The 14279-nt window shown below is 37.2% G+C and overlaps 1 protein-coding gene across 16 annotated transcripts in view; it reads right to left on the reverse strand.

Annotated features, from left to right (window-relative positions):
- LOC105228515 (45 kDa calcium-binding protein) overlaps nt 1-14279 on the reverse strand; it is a 61801-nt gene that overhangs the window by 20373 nt on the left and 27149 nt on the right. For 3 of the 16 annotated variants that reach the window (XM_049449109.1, XM_049449107.1, XM_049449112.1), the window contains one exon: nt 1637-2012. The exons of 5 other annotated variants lie outside the window; for them this stretch is intronic. The gene's annotated coding sequence lies outside the window, so the exon portion shown is untranslated. 8 more of the 16 variants (XM_049449108.1, XM_049449115.1, XM_011208371.4 and 5 more) reach the window with 8 other exon arrangements.

Raw genomic sequence — 14279 nt, forward strand, 5'->3', positions numbered from 1 at the left:
ATTTTTGGGAATGTTATTTCAAATTTTACTCAAATTAGTTTAAAACTGAAAAAAGTTATGTTATTTTTTCCCAATCTATTCCAATACCAGATTTTTTATGCTAATTTGTTAACTCTTGATCTGTCACCACATCAAATTTAGGTAAATGAAGTCGAAAACGAAGAATGTAAACTAATCGTTGTTGTTGGCACAGAGTTAATAAATCAAGAAAACTTTTATATGCAAGTGTTGGTTTTACTTGCTGGGGCCAGAAAACATAAAATGAAATTCATAATTCGCCGTTCGTCGCACAGTGTCACATCATGAACCATTCACAAAGCGTCTCGTATTTATTATTGCGAAACTTTTTATACGCTGCGCTAATAGCTGCACTTAAAGCACTCTTGCTTTTACAATTGCCGCACACCCACACACACGCATACACATATGAAAACACTTTGGTTTTTGTTATTGTTATTGTTATTTTTGTTGCTGGTATCACTCTTAAGTGTGCGCCATTGAAACGTTTTAACAGCCTTTCTCGCATCCCATAAGCACTTCGCACAAACAATTGCTGGCCACACACATTTGTGTGTGTGTGTGTGTCGTGTTGTTCCTGTTGCTGCTCCTGCCGCGGTGCAGAATGCCGAGCAACTGGCGCGCTTTATTATTTATTTATGTTGTTCTTAGCATTTAAATATACACTCATCAGCAACCCTTGGCAGCTGCTCCAGCAACAATTGACGCCGTAATTCACTTTCAATGCCTTAAAACACACAAAACTAAATGCGGTAAAAATGTTTTATAATTGTGTCTAGTGGTTTGTCGTGCTTGTTGTGCCATCGTTGTTGCTGTTATACACACGCTTACTCACTGTCCCACTACGCTCGACTGACGACTGACGGCTGATGAATTCAAGTTGCGCCGCGACATTTGCACGCGCCCGCACGCCAACTCGCTCGATGACTTACTGGCTGACTTCTGTGTGTGTGTGCGCTATGTATATGCATATGTATGAATTTGTGGCCTCAATGGCGCTCGAGATTGTTGCTGCTTGCGCCGCCGCTGCTATTGAGTCGTTTATTGTGGTTGTTGCAGCTGGTTTAACTCGTGCTCTTTCGCTGTTGTTGCTGGTGTTGCTGGCGTTGCCTTATCGCTTGTGTAACTCTTTGATTTTCTTTTGGCTTTTTGCTGGCCTCTTGGCTGGTTGTGGCTCACGAGTTGTGTGTGGTGCCCGTATATTTGTTGTTGTTGTTGTTTACAACAGACAACAACAGGCAACCGCCTCGCCTTAGCATTTACATATATTTCATGTAATTCATGGTTTTTACGCGTGTCTTTCGTAGTAGTTGTTGTTGTATTTCTTGTATTAACTTGGTGCTTGCTTACCGCCACTATTGTTGTGTTTACTAGCGCTTTGTCTTAGCTGTTTTCTTGTCTTTTTTCCACTCGAAGTTCTCCAGCCACTTGCTAAACCAGTTTTTTGTCACTGCTCTCCACTCTGGTTGCGCCATAAGAAAGTAAATCAACGAACGCAGAACCGACGCTTGAGTCCACCTTAACGTTCACTTTTAACTCGCGCTCTGCAAGTTGCCCCTGTCACACCGCTCACTTACCTCCTACCTCCACCCTCCGCCACGTGCATGCTCATGCTTACCATTTATGCACTTGCAATTTTGTTGCTCTGTTTTTATGTGAATTTTTTCGTTGCTTTCGGCTTAGCTTGGCCTGGCTAAAAAATAGGTTTCAGTCTAAATTTATTTTGGTATTTCAGGTCTTTCAATTTTTGTTTGCGCGGCTTAGACTTTTGTCTTTTGGCTCGCTATTTTCGTCAGTTTTCGTTTTTTTCTGCACTTTTCTTTTTTCGTTGGATGTCTATTTGTGTTATGCACGTTTTCTGTTGTTATTGTTGTTGCATTCTTCGCTAGTTTATTACAGTTCACGTATGTTTTGTTGCTGCTTTGGTGAATTGTATAAATGACTTGTTTTACAACTGGTTTAAATTTTGGCTTCAGCGCTTACAGTGTGACAAACTGAAAATATAAGAAAAAAAAGTTATTTTGTTGGTGTTATTTTGTATAATGATACACATATGAAAGACAGTAAAGCCTATATAATATGTAATACAAGAACTTAAAACATATGTATGTATATGTATCTCCAGAATAGAACATTCTAAAAGAGAATTTATTGCGCGTTTTGACTAGAAAGAAATGTAAAATTTAAAATTTTTCCATTTTAAGGCTGCGCCATACAAAGATATAGTGTCCTAGAACCCACAGCTATGAGTATCGTATATTAGAGGCTCAAATTTCAGCTTTGAAGATAAATAGGAATATGGATCTGATTAAGAATCGTTTAGGAAAAGCTATGCTTATGAGAAGGCAGTCAACATCTTTATTGAAACTGGTATATCAAAACACTCTTTACAGCAATCCTGAGTATTAAGTAGATGTCGACATTCGTTATACATCTAATGTAATGGGTGATCCATTTCAAGGTTATCTGCTTATTAAAAACAAAACTCAAATACTACAAATTGTATGGGGAATGTTTATTATTAATCGAATGAACATTCTTTGGTATTTTTATTTTAAAGATTATCTCTTTCAAATGTTGGCCACGGCTAGGTATGAGATGGTCCAACCGTTGAGTCTAATTGTCAATGACTCGTTCGAACATTTCGACTGGTAACTGGCTTTAAGGATCGCCATTGACGGTTACGATCTCACCGGCATTATTTTCGAAAAAATATGGATCGATAATTCCATCGGCCCACAAACCACGCCAAACCGTTGTTTTTTATACCCTGAACAGGGTGTCACGAAGTTTGCAACATCCAGAGGGAAACGTCGGAGACCCTAAAAAGTATATGTATATATAAGTGATCAGTATGTCGAGCTGAGTCGATTTAGCCATGTCCGTCTGTCCGTCTGTATATGTACGAACTAGTCAAGAAGAAGAGTCTCTCAGTTTTTAAGATATCGTTTTGAAATTTTGAAAACGTCATTTTCACTTCAAGAAGCTGCTCATTTGTCGTAACGGCCGATATCCGAACACTATAACATATAGCTGCCACACAAACTGAACGATCGGAATCAAATGCTTGTATGGAAAACTTTCATATTTGAAAAGATACATATATTCACGAAATTTGGTATAGATTAGTTTCTAAGACAACAATGTAATCTCCAAAAAAATTGTTCAGAACGGATTACTATAGCATATGGCTGCCATACAAACTGAACACATAGTTACTAACAGAAATGCACCTGTGAAGGGTATTTGGCTTTGTTGCATCCGAAGTTAACGTTTTTTTCTTATTCTGGATAAATTTTGTACGCTTTCAATTAACGGCGTGATGGACGTGGTATATTCTCTCAAGAGGGGTAATGGTGTTGCGAATAGTAAACTCAGTGGGCCGATTATGTTGACCATAAGTTGAGGGAAGTGCGCGAAACACATTATTAACAGAACTTGAATTTTCGTAATAAAGTTGAACAATTTGTAAACGTTGTTTACGCGTAAGCCTTTCCTTGATGAAATGCCAAAAAATACTTAACAAAAATAACATAGTAGCTTGATACGACTGACGAGTGATTTGCCAAAAAATAGGCTAATGAAAAAAGTTCTTCTACTTGGATCACCCATAAGATATAATCCAGTTGTTTGCCGCATTTGCTTGGCGAAAATTGTATTTCCAAGTAATTTGCGTCAAAATTCGTAAAACTAGATGGTTTTCTTAGATGTTAAGTGACAAGAAACCCGTCAAAGTTCGCCAAAGAGCGTATCGGTTAAAGTCAAAATTTTAAGACGAAAGAGATGATTTAAATGCTAATTTTAATTGTAAAGATTTCCAGTTAATTATTTAGGTCAAAATTAAGACTCCATCTAGATCAAAGGAGATAACATTACGAAATAGTGTATTTAAAACGAAGAGACGGAACGTTGTTAATTGCCAGAGTTTGCTACGAATATTTGAAGCTTAAAAGCGTTTAATACAAATAATAATACGTTAATACAAATAATAAAAATAATACAAAGTTTTATCCCGTTATATTGATTTCTTCTTGATTTGTTGATTGAAAGGAAAGAATCAGATGGAATTAAAAAATTTGTTATATGCGAAGTAGTCGTGATTGTTGTCCGATTTCTATCTATGAACTCTACCTTACTTCTTTGCCAGGAACATATGTACCAAGTTTCATTATTATAGGATCTCAATTTTTACTCAAATTAGAGCTTGCTGGGACGGACGGACAGCCAGTCACTCGAATTTCTACTCGTTTCTTCATCCTAATCATTTATACAATTTATACATAACCCTATATCGGTTAGTTTTAGGTGATACATACAACCGGATGATATGTTGCAATAGTATAGAAATGCAATCTTAAATTGATTTATCGCAGTTACTAACACTTTGAATAATAAGTTTGTAAATTTATATTTAAAAAAATCAATAATTTTTCTCATGAACTATTTGAGGTGCTCCTTACGGTGCAGCTGCAACCAGCTTCTCCAATATTCTGACATGACTAAGTGGGATAGGCTAAGTGTTTGATCCTAACAGCATCCTCACATTTACCGCTTAGAACGCCCCTTTGTTGTGATACTTAAAACTCGAACCTCTAAAACCTAAGAGATCAAAAGAGCCTTACAAATCGGCAAAGCGCTTTGAGGATAACACAAAAGTTATTGAGGCCGTTAATGTCAGTTACGGCTATTTTTTCGGTTTCGCCGAAAGTAAAAATGCCGAAATTTTTCATCCTTGTTCGAGATGTTTCATCTCTTAGGAGAGTGTTTTCACTTCACCCTCCACCATATAACTTTGCAACTTACATACATCCGACAATGTCCAGTAAGAACACCTGCGATTGCGGTAAGATGAACTTTGCTAAGCATAAGTGATTCAGTAGAGCTCCTGGTATAGTGAGATTCGATAGATATGATTTTGGAGAACTTGTCACATGGCTAACATCCAACAATTCTTGTGAGTTTCAAAAAATCACTAGACTTCTTTGAATTGTCCATGATTCGTAATTAACAGTAAAATCCATTTCCATGTGAAGTGTCATCGTCCTCTAACCTCTTTCAAGCTATACATACATACATGTATATACTTAGGGGACTCACAACTTGTCATAACGCAAATACAATTCAAACGCTGTTTTCGATTCCTTATAACTTCTAGCTTTATGAGACTATATGAAACCCATAAATATGCACTGTGTACATTCCCTTACTAAGCTTCAGTCCTAACCAATCCACCCTAAAGTGTACTTATTGCTGTTATTTCAGCACTGAAACACACATACATACATATGTATTTATAAAATATATGTACATATATCGTTCTGAGGTTTATCTATGCAATTTCTAGGTTGCCAAGATTCCTCTATCGTGTTTTATAGATCCGTCGAATCCCACGTACAAATTCAAAATATAATTGCTGTATGAAAATTTTAAACCGAGCTAACACAATTTCGGGTTCATAATGTATTAAACACCTCGTTCGATTTTGATATTAATCGCAATTTGCCAACATTTTTCAGTAATATAGTTTTGAAAATTATTAAGGGTTTCATTAATATACCTACATATTAACATTCAAAACGCCGACAACATATCAATAAAACAGACAGCGTTGGGCCGCAGCTCGCAGCTCGCTGCTTTGACAGGATTTGTTCATGCTTGAAATTGCACCATGTCCAATAGTGCGACCAATAATCACAGTGCACTCTTGCAATTCTATGGTCCTATTTATTTGCACCCAAATCGTGTATGCAAATTAGGTGGATAGCGGTTGAATCGCGCTTGCTGTACAGCACAACAAATATGTGACCTATCTGTCGGCTTTCGTCGTAATCCTTTTCCGCATTAAAACCGAGCCTTCGCTGTAACCAATCGCTGCGCCATATCTTCTGCGGTATTTGCTTTTTCCGCATGTCATTAAGTGTGTTTGTTGTTGGTTGCACACATTTGTTTGCTTGTGTGCGAACGTGAGTAATTGCTGTGGTGTGTGGGTATTTGATTCATGCTTGCAGTAAGGCCCACTTGTTGTGAATTTATAATATTAATCACCCACTCATGAGACATAATACATACGAGAATTCAGTGGATTCATTTACAACACTTCCTGTGAAATATTAATATATAATTAGGAAGGAAGTATTAAGTTTGAAGGGAGCCGAATATTAAGTGCTTTCTTATAATAATAAAATTTAATATTTTCAAGATTCGAAGGTTTTTTTTTACATCGATGGTTTTCAATGTGGCAATGCATTTTTCGAAGTTGACAGCCTTTATTTGATTTATACGCAGTTTGGTTTGCCATTTTATAATAAACAGACTTATTCCGGAACAACGTTGCAAATTGTGCAAGACTATTACCAAAACAATAGTTCGGTCCGCCCAACTGAGTCGGATATTCGAGCAACTATGTTTCGGCTTCGCGTCATCTTTTAGTGGATAATTTAAATGAACAGATATGTCATACAGTGCGCACCGAAAAAACTTTTGCTGTTCCGAAACAGAGTATCGAAGAAGACCGGAATGTGTCAAGCCGACATTGCGCTGTTGAAGCTGTACTCATCCACTTTATGGGAGAGTTTGCAGAAGGATCTTTGTTTGTGGGCTTACAGAATTATGGCCATCGAAATCATTTAAAATAAAGCTAAATTCTTTGCCATAATGATAAGTTATATGCGTTTTATTTATTCTTGAAAATCACATCTCTAACAAAACAGCCTTTACCATATTTAGGAGCAAGGCTGGCAAACATCCGTTTTATATAATCACGAAATTTTTTTATTGCGATTGAGTTTTAAATGAAATACGAAACAAAAGCCATTACACCAGGCATCATTACATGGAAGTCATACCTGTGGAGACCCAAAACGTCAGTACTGAAAACCAGGTAAACGTTGAGTAATCTAATTGGGTCAAAGTTGGCAAGAGATTTGCCTGAACCAAACAACTTTCACCAACTTCCTTTAGCAAAAATAAACGCAGATGTTTAAAATTGTCCCCTGCAGATTGTTTCATAGTTCGAATCCCCACTGTAGCTAAAGCAGGTGTTGGCAGCAAGCAAATTACCACCGCATACACGCACTCACCATGAACTGACCGACTGACAGACCGCTCAACCGCATTTGCACAATTCGCTTACCACAACTGCAAATTTCGAACAACAACAACAACCACTGTAGTCATGTTGCATAGGTAGGACAGAGCAAAATTTACAGAAGCCACAATAAAGTTAAACAAATAAACAATGGCAACAACAATAAAAACAATAGAGGAAGAGTCGAAAGAAAAAACAAACAAAAAAAAAAACAAAAATACAGAAACAGCAACCAAGTAAATGCGCTAAAATGGCTGCTAGTAGTAATTACTAATGCATAAGTGAACGGCAGTTGTAGTGCAATGAACAAAGCAAACAACAAGAACAAACAGCATAATAGCATCAGCCAACACCAACAGCTGGCTATGAAAACCGAGCGAGGTGAGGGGTAGCGACACAAAAAAAGAGCAAATAACCAGTGGCGGCAAATGCAAATAAGAGTTGAAGCGTTGGAAGAAAGAGCATGGTGCAGAGAGCGGATGGGCAACGAAGTTCAAAAGGTTGCCAGCAACTGCAGTTACAGCGGCAACACCGAATGGCAGCAACAATTGTTTCTGTAATTGCGCATAAAGTGCAGTTAAGTGTGAATTTTGCATAACGGTACCGCTAGTTAACAACAGTAGCTGTGGATAAGGGACAGTATAGGGCGAGCGGGAGAGAGACTTGGAAATAAAAGTTAAGACAAGAGTTGAGAGAAGCTTTCGCATTCAAATGGGGGCAACAAATGACGCATAAGAAGCCTAACAAAGGCTCTAACGATGCTTAAATGCCATATACACATACATACATACAAACACACGTACAAACCGTCCAAATGTATTAACGGGTGATCGAAGTAAAGGTACTTATTTCAATAGCATTTTTTTGGCAGATCACGTGTGAGTCATGAACTGAAATCGCTCGATCTCTCCAAACGACATCATATTTGGGACGAAGGCCAACCTGAAGAGCTTCAAAAGTTGCCATTTCTTCCAGGAATAATGACGGCGCCACTTCCCACACATCGCATCAATCACTGGATTTATTGAGAGAAACCTTTAGGCCGGTCGATTGGCTACCGAGATCGTGTGATATCACTCTATTAGACTTTTGCCTGTGGAGATATGTAAAGTATTAAGTCTATGTGGACAATCCCGTTTCCGTTTAAGATTCCGAGCAAAACATCATGAGTGTCATTCGCCAATTATCAGTCGAAATGCTCGAACGAGACATCGAAAATTGAACTCAACGGATGGACTATCTGAGACGTAACCGCAGCCAACATTTGAAGGAGATAATCTTCAAAAAATAGATGCCAAAGAATGTTCTTTCGGATGATAATAAACATTCCCACTGAAATTCTTTGAAAAAGTCGAAAACCTCGAAATTAATCACCCTTTAAATGCATCGCCAAGCTTCTTTGCCGACACGTGTTGTCTGCATTGAAGTTATGCGACAAATGGAAGGTTCTACATGTTCTAAACCAACACAGAGTGATATGACAGAAATACGTTGAAGGTTTTTTAATTGCTTCCTAGGCCATGTGCGATTTCAAAGTGGACATTTTGTTCGGTACTTTATGCTTATCCCAAGACAAATGAAATGCAAAAGGATTCGCTTCATCGCCTGCCCGTAGGCAATCGCTCTTAAGCCTTCATTAGTCTCATTGTACTCCCGTATTTTAACCAAATTAAATCTTATCCAACAACTGGTAAAACTAGTTTTTTCACCCCAGCAGTCCAAAGTCTCATAAGTTGGAGAATTGGGAGCCGGGGGCAGCCGAAGTTAACGGCTGAAGGTTAGACATTCGCATAACAGGTAGGTGCCTTGTGAAGACCCCCACAATTTTACTAGGGTTTATTTTCCTTAGAAGTCGAAGCTTTTTACTCTGTCTTATAGAAGCCGAATGGTAAGGAGCAGCTGAGTGATTTGTGTTTCCTTTTTCTTCCTGTATGACTGGGTATCCAATAACCTAACGCAATAACGTATTGGTGCTACGGATAGCCTTAATTCCCGTTTGGAAATCTACTAGAAGGTTTATGGACTTGTCGGTTAGAGCAGAAGCCCACTTCAATTATTTACTCCAACAATGGACTAAATAAATCATATGGAAAGGGTCACCCTAAATGAAGTATACTTCAAGGATATCTAGAGCAAAGAGTCATTCTCGATATAATTCAAGTCACTTAGATTGAGCTGCAGGAAGCTCAGCAGCTAACCAATTTACCTAACCTGTTTGGGCATAGTGATCGTAGCTAAAAAGAAAGGTTTTGTGAATAAGTGAGCTAGAGCAAGCGGGCAGATTTGTGGTTGGTGTCGGCTATTTATGTGAGTAGTTCAAAACAAGAAAAAACGTTAAACTCGACTGCACCGAAGCTAGTATACCCTTCACAGGTGCATTTCTTTTAGTAACTATGTGTTAGTTTGTATGGAAGCTAGCTAAATTATCCGGTCTGAATGATTTTTTCGGAGATTATATTTCGTGAAGATACCACGTCAAATGCGAAAGTTTTCCATACAAGCCCTTGATTCCGATCATTCGGTTTGTATGGCAGCCATGTGCTATAGTTAACCGACCAGAATAATTTTTTCCGATATTACATTATTTCTATTAACAATAACTCATACCAAACTTCGTGAAGATACATTGTCAAATGTGAAAGTTTTCCATACAACTTGATACCGATCGTTCAGTTTGTATGGCAGCTATATGTTACAGTAGTCCGATATCGACAGTTCCGACAAATGAGCAGCTTTCTGAAGAGAAAATGACGTTTGCAAAATTTCCAGACGATGTCTTAAAAACTGAGGGACTAGTTCGTATATATACAGACAGACGGACAAACAGACAAAAGGACATAGCTAAATCGACTCAGCTCAACATACTGATCATTTATATATATATATATAATATAGGGTCTCCGGCGCTTCCTTCTGGGTGTTACAAACATCATCGCAAATTTAATATACCCTGTTCAGGGTATAAAAAGCAATAGCGAAAAACTACACAAGTATCTTCAACAATACGAACACTTCGATCACACTTCGTAGTGATCTATTCCTCGTTATTACTTACTCTATGGGAATAATTTTTGGGAGACTGCCATCAATGATACGAATGATACAATTTTATAAATAATTTTCGATTTTTTATTTATCTATGTGGACATAAATCGTCTATTGCTAAATTAAAATAGAATAAAGAATCAAGCCAAAGAGCACTAGAAATCCTTACTTCATTTGTTGGTATCGGTAACGATTAGCAGAGAATATAAATCCCACAATTATTGCTAAATACTTATATTTGCACACTATGATCCTTACTTCTTGGGTGGAATGACTCTTGAGATAACTGCAAACGAATGCCCAAGTATTTATCTGCTGAGGATTAGCAAATGCCAAACGTTCACATACCAATCAGTGAAGCTCAGTCTAGCAGGCAGGATTTACATGCTAAGTAGCAGCACGGTCAAATAGTAAATGCAAAAAGAAAATTCCAAGCACACATACGCACATATATGTCTAGGGGGAACTAACGGGTGATTTTTTTGAGGTTAGGATTTTCATGCATTAGTATTTGACAGATCACGTGGGATTTCAGACATGGTGTCAAAGAGAAAGATGCTCAGTATGCTTTGACATTTCATCATGAATAGACTTACTAACGAGCAACGCTTGCAAATCATTGAATTTTATTACCAAAATCAGTGTTCGGTTCGAAATGTGTTTCGCGACAAATTTTGTTCAGCGATGAGGCTCATTTCTGGTTGAATGGCTACGTAAATAAGCAAAATTGCCGCATTTGGGGTGAAGAGCAACCAGAAGCCGTTCAAGAACTGCCCATGCATCCCGAAAAATGCACTGTTTGGTGTGGTTTGTACGCTGGTGGAATCATTGGACCGTATTTTTTCAAAGATGCTGTTGGACGTAACGTTACGGTGAATGGCGATCGCTATCGTTCGATGCTAACAAACTTTTTGTTGCCAAAAATGGAAGAACTGAACTTGGTTGACATGTGGTTTCAACAAGATGGCGCTACATGCCACACAGCTCGCGATTCTATGGCCATTTTGAGGGAAAACTTCGGACAACAATTCATCTCAAGAAATGGACCCGTAAGTTGGCCACCAAGATCATGCGATTTAACGCCTTTAGACTATTTTTTGTGGGGCTACGTCAAGTCTAAAGTCTACAGAAATAAGCCAGCAACTATTCCAGCTTTGGAAGACAACATTTCCGAAGAAATTCGGGCTATTCCGGCCGAAATGCTCGAAAAAGTTGCCCAAAATTGGACTTTCCGAATGGACCACCTAAGACGCAGCCGCGGTCAACATTTAAATGAAATTATCTTCAAAAAGTAAATGTCATGAACCAATCTAACGTTTCAAATAAAGAACCGATGAGATTTTGCAAACTTTATGCGTTTTTTTTTTTTTTAAAAAAGTTATCAAGCTCTTAAAAAATCACCCTTTAGAACAGTAAGTGTCATAGCCAACAGCAGGCAGCAGAATGGCAACAGTGTAAGCGACAGAATTTTAACTAAAAACAACACCGACAACAGTAAGGAAAGAATAGCCACGTTCGATCTGAATTGAACATTATTGCACTTTTTTTCGTTATAAAAATAACCGGTAGTTGGAAGAGGTTTCGGTTATGATATTATTCCCTATATCATGATATGATATATTTCCAAATAACTGTCATTTGTGGTCGCGATATCGTTACGTTTCCGTCCGTCTGAGGATTAACCTCCCACATCCTCAGAGTGACAAGGAATATATATTATATGTATATCAAATTCTTCATAAAACAAAATGTATATACTTTGGGCAACATGTGGCGGGGGTTTAAAAATAAGATAAGGAAAATACACGTTCATACAAGAAAAAAAACAACAAAGTAAAAGTGCAACTTCGCCACTTTGGCGCACTTCAAATGCCAAGTGGCATACGTGAGTGCAGAATTTCAAACTTTGTGAGTGCATATATGTATGTTTACATGCATACATAGTTTGCTACATACGTGCCTGAGTACATGCATGTATTTATATTCTACCTCACAACACACGCCATGGCGAATACGTAACATTTTTAATGGGGGGACGCACAGTGGCACCGCTCCATACATTTCTTGGAAAAAAATAGAAGGAGTGGTCGTACAACAATGAAACTTTGCAGAAACACTTCTCTGGACAAAATTAAGAAAATTTGAAAAAATTTTGGAAAACCGCCCACTGCCACACCCACCTCCCATATAACTGCAATTGCCAAAATTTTTATTTTTGGACCTAGGGACTTGAAATTCGGGACACTTCTTAATAGAGTTCTCCTGATGAAAAAAAATTAAACTTAAACGCAAAGTGACGTTATTTATACCTTTACCTTGATAAAAATCCAATATAATATGCAATGTTTTAATTGAATATGTAACAGGCGAAAAATTGTGTTAGTTTTTATTTGTAATATTATGCAAGCACCATATCTTTAACAATGGGATCTAGTTCTAAGGAAATTTTGTTCGAATGACGCCTTAAGCTACTTATGTAAGGATCCGAAGTTATGAGAAGTCTGTTGAAGACATTAGTATTTGTGGAAATTCGATCACACTTTCTCGAAAACATCAATCGATACTTCCTGTAGTCTTTGTTTCTGGCTTTCTCGGCTTCGTCTGAAAGCATTCCCATTGGTAATACGGCAGCATCCATTATATCCTTACCATGCATTAGTACTTCGTGCACAGTAACAGGCATATAAAACCAACTATAATTTTGTACGAACAGTTTCGCAGTTTCCGACGTATATAATTTAAATTTGTCACTATCAATTTTTTCGCCACATGTAATTATTTGAAGAATTATCCTGAATAGATTGATAAGTTCTTTATTGACGCCAGTAATATCCGCAACCATTTGTGGGTTTAAAAAAAAAGCCTTGACGTGTTCCCGTCGTTAGAAGTTCCTGTACCTTGTTGAACAAAATCAACTCGCAACCGCATTTTATCTTTAAAGGCCGCTTGTATTTTTAATTTATTTTGTATTTTAATTTCTTTGTTTTCGAAGGTTGCAGCCCATTTCTGAAATGGTAAATTATAAGAAGGAGAATGCATTCCATAAACTTGATTCTAGCATGTAAGAATGAAATTCCCAATTCACATGCATCAGGTTTAATTGTTTTCATGGAAACTAACTCTAAGTTGTTCATTTCAGTAGGTTTCGCTGCACAAATGTAGCGTACTGCTGCTGCAGTAGTATGTGTCACTATCTGAGCGGTTTTACCATCCAGCATTGTAAAAAGGACCTTGTGTAATACATTAATTTCCTTGCCCTTTACATGAGCGCCTGAAAGTATACTACATTTTTTTTGGCTTTTTGACCATTTGTATGAAATATTGGAAGCGACTTTTGAAATTAAAATCGATGTTACTAAAAGGGACGGTAATTGGCGGTTGTTTCTTTTTTTTTAATTGAAAGTACAGACTTGGAACTTTCATTTCTTTATAGTAAGAGGGCTAAGCAAGGCAAAGCACATAAAGTTTTTTTCCATCAAAAAATGAAAAGTTGATATTTTTTAGTATAATTTTTGAAAAATTATAAAAATTAGCTTCCTTTGCCAATTTCAATAAATCTTTTTTTTTATAAACAAATAGGTGCTATATTTTCACTAGAAAATAAAAGAAAAGTCATAGCTATAAACTTACACACAAAAAAAAATTCTTTATTTGGACAATAATTTTAATCTGATTTTATTGAATATCTTTCCGTCGACTTCTGTTAGTTTTTTTAACATGCATACATAGTTTGCTACATACGTGCCTGAGTACATGCATGTATTTATATTCTACCTCACAACACACGCCATGGCGAATACGTAACATTTTTAATGGGGGGACGTTCCGTTCAAATACATACATATTTCGGCGAAAATCAAATTTACAACGTTTGTGGAAGCAATTTCTTAAAAATATTTTTGTGAAATTTTCCGCAAAAAACTAGATTCAATATTTTTGAGTATATGGTTTTATTAAGTTCGATTAATTTTAACTGTTACTTCCTATTTTTTAAAAGCCACTCCGAGATTCACAAAAAATGGCTACCACGGAGAATAAAGTGACAAAAGCCTCGAACTCGTACTGATAGACTGCTGACAGAACGTGCCTTAATAGCTGAGACTCTATGCGTCTTAAAATACCGTGTGAG

The sequence above is a fragment of the Bactrocera dorsalis genome, chromosome 2 (assembly GCF_023373825.1).
Source record: "Bactrocera dorsalis isolate Fly_Bdor chromosome 2, ASM2337382v1, whole genome shotgun sequence".
Classification (NCBI taxonomy): Eukaryota; Metazoa; Arthropoda; class Insecta; order Diptera; family Tephritidae; genus Bactrocera; species Bactrocera dorsalis.